Source organism: Bison bison, unplaced genomic scaffold (genome assembly GCF_000754665.1).
Source record: "Bison bison bison isolate TAMUID 2011002044 unplaced genomic scaffold, Bison_UMD1.0 scf7180017864109, whole genome shotgun sequence".
NCBI lineage: Eukaryota > Metazoa > Chordata > Mammalia > Artiodactyla > Bovidae > Bison > Bison bison.
This window is the reverse complement of record NW_011494681.1, coordinates 1,377,565-1,387,415: the sequence shown is the minus strand read 5'-3', so window position 1 is coordinate 1,387,415 and position 9,851 is coordinate 1,377,565. Positions and strand designations below refer to the sequence as shown.

General features: G+C 44.0%; 2 long non-coding RNA genes across 2 annotated transcripts in view; both read left to right on the top strand.

The window, feature by feature from the left end:
• Positions 1 to 3,677, top strand: part of LOC104987934 — a 14,200-nt gene extending 10,523 nt beyond the window's left edge. Inside the window, exon 2 of the long non-coding RNA XR_825183.1 lies at positions 2,868 to 3,677. This is a non-coding gene — a long non-coding RNA (uncharacterized LOC104987934). The remainder of the gene's footprint in view (positions 1 to 2,867) is intronic.
• Positions 3,678 to 4,241: 564 nt separating this feature from the next.
• On the top strand, positions 4,242 to 6,094 carry LOC104987935. The gene is made up of 3 exons (XR_825184.1): positions 4,242 to 4,282; positions 4,374 to 4,528; positions 5,006 to 6,094. It is a non-coding gene; the product is annotated as an uncharacterized LOC104987935 (long non-coding RNA).
• The last annotated feature ends 3,757 nt before the right edge of the window (positions 6,095 to 9,851 follow it).

The following is a 9,851-nucleotide window of genomic DNA, read 5'->3' as shown; positions in this document are numbered from 1 at the left end:
TCAAAGGTGAGGGTTGAAGTCACCACCTCACTTTCCTTCACTCACTTTCTCTCTCTCCCCCTTTTAGTTCCTCTTCCTTGCCCCAATTACCATCTGTGAGTATCCTCCAACACTCCAGTCAACTCACACGCCATCTCTGAAGGAAGAAACTCTTGTGACTTCAACCCTCACCTTTGAGAACAACTTCTACATCAGTAATTCAAGCACGGGATAGAGCAGGTACTTCACAAACACCCTTGAATTAATTATCAAGTAGCTGATGAAGATGAGCACATCATTTCCATGGAGTGTCTCATACATAGTACCAGCTGGAATTGGCAGCAGACTTCGTATCTGGACTGAGCAAGGATGTGTGCTCATCACTGAATGTGTCACCTGAAGCAGACTGTTCTAGTAGCTCTGTTGTATCTTGGAGACCTCATGACTCCATTCTCATGATTGTCAATCCATCCCAGCTGCAATGCCTACAGGACACCAGCCTAAGGTCTTTGGCCAGCCCTCAACATAATTGAGATGGAATTTACAAAAGGAAAATTGAGAAACACTCTCTTGAGGATGAGATCTCAGAGTAGCAAGTCTTCACTCTCCCTCTCCGTTGGGCTACAGGGGGAAACGCGTGTGATCTTTCTGGTGTAATGGAGACATGGTAACTATCTTGCCCTCTTGTAACTCTATCATAGGCACTGAATTAGAGGTGGAAGAGGGTGTGTTCATAAGTTATCCCTGAAATAGCTCCGGAGACATTCAGAACTGCCATTGAGCAAGTTATTGTTTATGATTTTTCTACCCAGTTGTTGTCTAACAAATATGTTTAAAGCAGCATTTTAATAGACACTGTACTAAGTGCTATGGGCTTCCCTGGTGGCTCAGTGGTAAAGAATCTGCCTGCCAAAGCAGGAGACTCAGATTTGATCCCTGGGTGGGGAAGATCCCCCTGGAGAAGGGAATAGCAACCCACTCCAGTATTCTTGCTTGGGAAATCCCATAGACAGAGGACCCTGGCAGGCTACAGTCCATGGGGTCACAAAGAGCCAGCCATGACTTAGCGACTAAATAATGACAACATACTAAGTGCTAGTGATACTTGTCCACTGCATCCAAAGAGCTCACACACACTCAGGTCCCCACACAACCACATTTACGCTGTGTAACATACAGTTAGACTTGAGATCAGGACAAAGGGCTATCATATTTGTCATAGTTTTGCAAGGTGTTTTCACATCCACTATCTCATTTAATATTCTTAACAGCCCAAGGAGATGGGCAGAGAAAATAGTGTCAATTCCATTTTATGGAAGAGGAGATCAAGACTTAAAAAGCATCACATGCAACGTACTGGTTTTAGCCTACGGTTGAGCCGGAACAGCAAGCCTGGTGGCCAAGTAGAATCCCCTGCTTTTGTCACTACCCCGTTCTGCCTTCCTACCTGTTTTTGCTCATCTGTATGAAGAAGGTGCTAGGCCGGTGTCTTTCTGCTATGGGCCTTCAACTATAAGACTCTCTGAGTCTATAACCAGGGCCCTCCTGCAAGGGAGCTCCCAGTCCAGGAGGGACAGTTGGACCAAAAAACTAACAACTTTGTTCCCCTGCTACCGCCTAGGGTTGTGTGAAGATTATAGTATATAATATACTAATCCAGTGCTTGTGTGTGTGTGTGTGTGTGTGAGATTGAGTAAAACTAGATGGAGTGGTACTTTGTAGGTACCACTTTGCAACAGGTATTTCTCTAGGTTCTCATTAGTTTTCCAGGTATCTGCCTCACCCAGGAGACTTTGGGGCAGGGATCATGTGATACCCACCATCACTAAGAATAGTGTCTTCTTTAAAAAAAAAATTATTATTTATTTTATTTTTGGTTGTGCTGGGTCTCACTGCTGCATGAGCTTTTCTCTATTTGCTGCGAGCAGAGCCCACTCTCTGGTTGTGGTGCGCAGGCTTCTCACCGTAGTGGTTTCTCTTGTTCCAGAGCATGGGCTCCAGGGCTTGGGGATTTCAGCAGTTGTGGCTCCCAGGCTCTGGAGCACAGGCTTAATGGTTGCGGTACACAGGCTTAGCTGCTCTGTGGCCTGTGGGATCCTCCTGGACCAGGGATCGAACCCATGTCTCCTGCATTGGCAGGCAGATTCTTTACCACTAAGCCACCAGGGAAGCTGTCTTCAACGGGGATTGTTGAAGAAACAATGGGTACATTAAGGCAGGTCCATCTTAGAAAGGGAGGTGGCTTGATCCATGTGCCAAATTCTCACCTCAACACACATTTTCGCGTTTCTCAAGATATCTAGTTTAGTATGCTTGGTGGGAACCCACCGTGGAAGTTTAACAACTGTAAAATGGGGTCAGGGGGCAGATTTTGAGTAGAGAGGAGGATGAAGAGGAAGAAGGAGGAAGAAAACAGGAGAGGATGGAGCTAGAGCATTCGAATGTGTAAAAATGCTTCTGTCTTCACAGACATTAAGTGCCAGGACTTCATCTGTCTTGCCATCCCCATATTTTGCCAGTTCTGCAACCGGAACTCCAGGTCTGCCATGATGACATTACATTCCAGGAAGTCTTGCTGAATGCACAGCAGCAGCAGCCCTGGCTCCCCCCTCATCTCTCTGGAAGCCTGCAATTTGTGTTGTTTTAGGCTCTGTGGCCCAAGAAGCATTATTAGATGGAAGTGTGCCATGTCCCCACCCCGGCTCCCAGTGCTGTCTTTGTGGCCAGTGAAGTAAATGCATCTTGTGCCTCTTAAGAAATGTGGGACAGGAGGTCGGGTGGAGCCCTGCCAGCATGACAGTGGAGGTGCGTCAGTGGCTCAGTGACAGGTGGCAGAGGCCAAGGGCTTGGGAATCACTTACAGTCACGGAGATTTCTTTCTCTTTCAGCCTTTGCCCTCTGATGGGAATGAAGCAGCAAGCCGCCAAGCCACACAACGGAAGCCTGAAATGAGATGACTTGGGCAATTTGCACAAGAGTTTCCTACTTTAAATAATTAGAGTCACTATCCCTGGGGGCATTTGCTTATTGGCTGCCTTAACAGTCTTCTTCTTTTTTTTTTTTTTTAAAGCAAGTCTCTTAAAGATACTGCTCTTGATCTTACACGCACTTGCCAAGACTTGTCTTATTCTTATAGTACTGATGTTCTACTGTTCAAAAGTTAGGAAGGAGCTGATTCTGAGCTGGAAACAAGGGCAGCAGAAGATAGAGATAGTAGGCTCATTTTGTGCATGAGTCCCAGAGAGAGAGAGTGCCAGCCATTGCAGGAGGTGGGTTTGAGGGGTTGGATGTGCAAAATGAGGTCTAGCTGGCAGCCCCTGGGCAATCTGCTGACGGTGGGTTGGAAATGGCAACTGTTGAAAAACACCGCAAACTGAGGTTGTTTCTCATCTGAAACATGGCGTCTGCCCTGACTGTAAATGATCCCCACAGGGAACTAGGCAAGGGTGTGCTGGTAAACTGGCTCTTTGGAAAGAAAAAAAAGGAGGGTTGGTTTGTAACCTTAGTACATACTCTGACTCTGGCACATTTCCAGCTACCACGGTTAACCTGCCTGCCAAAATCCCGAATGTTTAATACTCCTCCCTCTGGAACTGGTACCAGAAGCTCCAGCCCGCCACTGGCTAAGAAACAAATTTCTACTTGCCACTCGCAGGCCAGCTGTGGGTCCACATGCAATACTCCCCGATGCCCCAAATATAAAAAAAAAAAAAAAAGATTGGTTTCAGTTTTGCCACTTATTACATGTGTGCTTCTTGGCAAGGCTTTACTTTTTCCAAACATAGCTCTCTCCTTTGAAAAACAAGAGTTCAGATTATGCCATGTAGCATCTCTGCCAAGTTCACACCACTCTTCCCTAAGATCCACATCTTCTGTCTCATGTGCCATGCTTGGGTTAAGAGATTCTGCACCTGTGGCCTGAGCTGATTAAACGAATTGAATGGCCAGGGGCCAATCAGATCTCTTCCTTGATGATTAGCCCAGAGCAATCCCAAGCTTCAGTTTGTTAGTGGAGAGGCAGAGAGAGGGGGACCCAAACAGAGGAAGTCCTCTGCCACCTACCACATCCCTCAATCTATCTGCTCTTTGCTCTGATTGTTCAGCTTTGTCTTGGAGTCGTGGAGATACCCCAGTTGCTTCCAATAAACTTTCTTCTAGCTCTCAGGCTAGTGAGAGTAGGACTTTGTAAATTGTAAGTAATAGAGTTTTAGTGAGTGAAGTGAAGTCGCTCAGTCGTGTCCGACTCTTTGCAACCCCATGGACTATAGCCCACCAGGCTCCTTCCATCCATGGAATTTTCTAGGTAAGAGTACTGGAGTGGGTTGCTATTTCCTTCTCCAGGGGATCGGCAGAAATGATCTTCAAGGTGTTGGGTTTTTTTTTTTTTTTTTGAGCTCTAATATTACACCAGTAGTTATCTAAGTATGGTCTTCCCACCAGCAGCATCAACATCACTTGGGAATTTATCAGAAATGCCCCACCCCAGACCTATTAAATCAGAAACTCTAAGGGGGGCATCCAGCAATTTGTGATTTTACAAGCCTTCCAGGTAATTCTGACATGTGATCAAGTTTTGCAAACTGCTGTATTTACTATTTTAAAGGGTTATGTTTTATGTAAGAAAGGGATTTTCATAACAAGTGCCACTATCTTTCTTTTCTAATTGAGTTACTAGATTGAAGGTCAAAAGATGATTTTTATTAGTAAAAAAGTTAATTTAAAAAAATAATTAATTTTATTAAATCTTCACCCTAGCATATTTTTTCTTTTTATAAAGCCATGTAAAAATTTTATTTTATTAAGGTTTGTTTTTTTTTTGGCTGTGCCACACAGCATGCAGGGTCTTAGTTACCCAACCAAGTATTGAACTTGCGCCCCCTACATTGCAAGTGTGGGGGTCTTAATCCCTGGACCACCAGAGAAGTCCCCAAAAGTTAATTTTTATAAATAGCATGTATTACTTTTACAACTTTTAAAGAAATGTCAACAGATTTTGTTTTTCTTTTTTTTAAATTTTTCATTTCAGAGGACTAAGACTGACATTTCAAGGATTAGCGTAAAAGAATAGAAGGAAAGTGTGAAGAATGAAAATGCTGCCAATAAAGAACAAAAAAGTAAGCAACAGATCATTTCAAATGGTGAAAGTCTGGAAGGGAATACAAAACAGATAACCCAGATGCTGTGTGGTTTTGCACTGGACCAGATTTCGCAAAATGTACCATTAAACACTGAAATGACTAATAATTTCTGGCATTGGGAAACTGCAGTAATGATTGATTTACATAAGTACAGTAAAAAGTGAAACAGGAAACTTTGACTTAAGTTCATCCTGGTGGTTTTCACTGTTAGGTTTGGAAAGATAAGGTTAAATTGGAATTTTCACTGTCACAGGATCTTAAACAGGCAGTTGGAATAGATAGGGCTCTTTTATGGGTTGGTTGTTTGAAAGTAACATATTATTTTCCCATGGAAAATCATACGTTGGAGGGCCGACTGCAGGTAGCACAACAAAATCCTTACTGGAAGGAAATCACAGTGCTGATAATAGTACAGGTCCCTGGGAGGGGAGGTTCCATGAGATGCCCTGCACTTTAGAAGTTCCCTCAGCAGCCCTTAGAGGACAACCTGTGTGCTGGGGTTAGGGAAAGCAGAGTGATGGAAGAAGGGACTCTGGAGGGTGGGGAGTCCTCTGGGGGAAGGAACGGGGACTTCATTTGCAGAAGTGTCAACAGGAAGCACACTAAGGGTGGAGGGGGCTCTGCCACTGAGTGTCCAAATATGTGTGTTATTCACAAATTGAATAACCAAAAAAATTGGGAACTACCTGTATTTGCTATTGGATGCTGTATCTATTGTGGTGTCAACCTCTGAAACAAGTCTGAAGAGCCTAGTGGTTATACTTGCTGGCTTTGCAGTCAGGTGGATCTTGGTTTGAATACCAATTCCATGTGACCTTGGGCTAGTTACTAAAACACGCTGTGTCTCATGTCCTCATCTATAAAAGGGAGGTGGTAATGATGAGTGTTTACCTGACAGGGTTGCTGTAAGAATTCAATGAGATAATCTATATAAAGCACTTAACACACTGTACATTTAATATAGAGGGCTTCCCAGGTGGCACAGTGGTAAAGAATTGGCCTGCCAGTGCAGGAGACACAAGAGACTTGGGTTCGATCCCTGGGTCAGGAAGATACCCTGGAGAAGGAAATGGCAACCCACTCCAGTTTTCTTGCTTGGAGAATCCCATGGACAGAGAAGCCTGGCGGGCTACAGTCCATGGGATTGCAAAGAGTCAGACATGACTGAACACATGCACTCTGTGTGTTAGCCCTTAAGATGCTTTAGTTAAATGATTCTTATCCTTTTTGAAAAAGAAAATGATAGTTTGAAGTTTAGAGAGGTTGATTAACACAACATAAGAAGTGTAAAGAGGACTTTAATAGTTGTGGGAAATTGCACCTACTTTCTTATGTGAGCTGGTGAACCTTCCCCCGCCCATCGCTGAATCTTCATAGAAGATTCCACCAGTTGAAAATCTTGCTATGAATGTGTTCCATTGGAATTTAAGAATTCTAGAGAAAATAAATACAGGAAAAACTTCTATAATGATTCATGATGTAGAAAGGATGTTTATTATTATAATGATTATTTCCTTCAATATGATTGCTGTTTGAAGATAATAGTATTTAAAAACAAAAACAAAAACAAGCCCTGCCTAATAGTGCAGGGAAACTGGCCTGGGTATATTTAATCATGTGTCTTGCTCTTCTGACAGCCCCAACTGCTGACAATATTCATGAGTGCGGTTTTGCCTTCATGTTCCTGGGTAAATAGGGATAATACATTGTCCTTCTGGGCCCTAGGAATGTTTTGAAAGGCCTGAAGGTTTACAGCTGTTTGGCTCTGACACAGGATTTCCCAGGGCCTTTGTGGTGTGTGGACAAAGCATGCTGGTTATGTGGAACTTGGTGGGTATGCTGGCTACGGCCAATGTCATCTAGAGAAGATGCCAAGGAAGGGGCCCTGGAGCCCCATGTGTCTGTCCCAGGGATTTGGATCACATCCCCGAGTGGTGCTTCTGTCTTCGAGCAGGGAGACACAAGTAAGTTCTGTTGATGTGTCTTCTATTTACTGCAATTGATTCCATCTCAGTAACATACCCTCGAAGTCTAAGCATTTACAGAGTAAGAGGACAAACTTCAAAAGAACATGAATCTTTGTACCAGATGGAGTTTCAGAGTTCTCTTGTGATTTCTCTGGGTCTGTTCTGGTTAGCTGTAGAGCCTCAGGCACTGCACGGGTCCCTGAAGAGTGCCAGGATGATGAGTTCAGACTAGAGTGAGCTCAAGTTGGTGGCTGAGTCCTATAGACGAAAGCTCTGGACTCAGAAGGCCAGAGGTCCTGGGTCTGGCTGGGTAATGTAGTCACGTAACTACTGCCAGTCAAGGAGTACCTCCAGTTAGGGCCCAGTCGAAGTGGTTTTCTGGAGTTTGTACTTAGAACTCTCCCCCATGGGTGCCTTACATTAGAAGCAGTAACTTCTCAACTGACTTTCAGACAGATCCTGAGAAGATAATACCTGACAATTTCCTTGGGGTATAAGCCCTCCTAAGAATATTCACATTTTAATAAGAGGCAGTTGGAGATTTAAACAGATTGTTAGGCAAAGAAAGAAGCCTTTTTGTAGGTTGGGTACAAGGGCAGCTGATGTGGGAAACAACTTTTGAATACACGGTCCTGCCTGGTAATCCTAAATGACATGCATTATGCTTGTCTAATTGGACTGACTTTTCTCTCTTGTAAAATGGGGATAGCAACCCTTGACTTCTGACTCAGAAAGATACATCATGACAGAAAGAGATAATAGATGATACTTTTGAAAGTATTGACACCAGGGCATTTTGTTGTAATTTTTAATGGGCAGCAATGTGGCGTTAAGGAAAAAGCGTAAGTTTTGGAGTGAGGCAGATGTGGGTTCTGATTGCTGTATGTGAGCTGCATGAAAAATCACTGAACTTCTGTGAGCTTCAGTTTTTTCACTTATAAATAGGGATGATGGTGCCCACCTCTCAAGTTAGGTAAGAATGGGATGCTATTTTGTGCTCTTAATGGTATTAACACCAATAAATGTTGGCAGTTATCATTCCTTAGAGCACCATTCAAATATGAGGTTTTATTTTCTACAAAGAGCAGTTATGGTATAAATCCAGTCTAATCTCAGGTTGATGGAAGGCTGCATGACCTTTGAGGATCCAGGGAACCTCTGGGGTGCAGTCTGAACTAAAGCAGGGCAGCTATGAGCCCCATTTCACACCTGAGGCTGTGCTTCTACGTGGGCTCTTGGGGCACTTAACCATTATTCCCCAGTGACCGTATCTTTCAGGCACCCCTTAAAATGCCAGCTTTGAATAAGTGAAGCCCGGTCTGTATATCACCAGCGCACTGTACAGGGCCTGGGACACAGTAGGGGATCTACCAACATTAATTAAATATACCAGGATCAGCCATCTGTACTTGCATGGGCTCCTCCACAAAGTCCAGTCTGAACCTGAGCTCTAGGAAATCAGGACTGGGAGAAGGCTATGTGGTCATGCAATGAGAATTTAATATCCAGATGGTATTGAGGGCAAAAAAAATAGTGTGGACTACATAGGAATGAAGTGTGTTCCTTTTCATCTCAGGTCAGCCTGGAAAAGTCATGTGTCTTGATCTTCAGAGCTGAAGGAAGTATGGAAAATGTTAACTTATGTGTCAGGAAGATGGATGCATGTCACTGCTTATTGCTACTTCTGAAATCAGGGGTCATTCATTCATTCAACAAATACTTACTGAGGCCCTACTATATGCCAAGCATTATTTTAGACACTCAATATATATCACTGAACAAAACAGACAAAATCCTTGTCCTCAAGGAGTTTCCATTTGAATGGGGAAAATAGACTGTTAGCAAAAAGATCATTTAACAAAGGGAGGTTGAATAAAACTAAAGCAGTGTCAGGGGGTGGAAACAGCCAAGGGGTGTGATTTCCAGTAGGGTGGACAGGAGACAGCAAGAGGGCCTCTCTGGCTGAAGCATGTACGGAGGAGAGAGTGATAAGAAATGAGGTTTGAAGGAAGCAAGAGCCAGGTCCTGGAGTCCGTTTTAGGCCAAGGCCAGGACTTTGGGTTTATTCTAAGGGTGACAAGAGAATTTTGAGCAGAGGAGTGATTTCTGTTCTTAAAGGACTCTGGCTGCCTGCCCAGCTGCTACTGCAGAAGCTCTGGTGAGAGGTAACTGCCACATGGAGAAGGATGGAAGGGGCGGGAGAAATAGTAAATGAAGGGTTGTGGCATATGACTTAGTGACTGAGTCGACAGGATTGGCCAATGCATCGGATGGAACATTTGAGAAAGACCAAGGATCACTCCAAGATGTTTTACCTAATTAGGAGGAAGTGTTTCCTGAGATGGGATGTAAAAAAGGAGGGGCAGGTTTTGTGAGGGGACATGAAGGATTTGGTTCCAGCTCCCCTTATAGTCACCTATTGCTATGTAACAAACCACTCCAAGACCTAGTGACTTAAAAGTACAATGGATTATTATCTTTCATGTTTCTTAAAGGTGGACTAGGCTCAACTAAGTGATTCTTGGTTGTTTTTCTTTGGCAGTTGCAGTGAGTCATGTGGGGCTCATTCCTGTGGCTGGGCAGGCAATTCTGGCCATTTGCTGGGAGCTCAGCTAGAGCTGTCGATGGCAGTGCAAACATATGTTGCTTGACCTTACAGTAGGGCATCTGGGTTCCAAGAGTGAGTATCCCAGGGAGTTGCCTTCCAAGAGAGCTAGGCAGAAGTTCCACCATGGCTTCTTATGGCCTAGCTCTGCAAGTGTCAAGC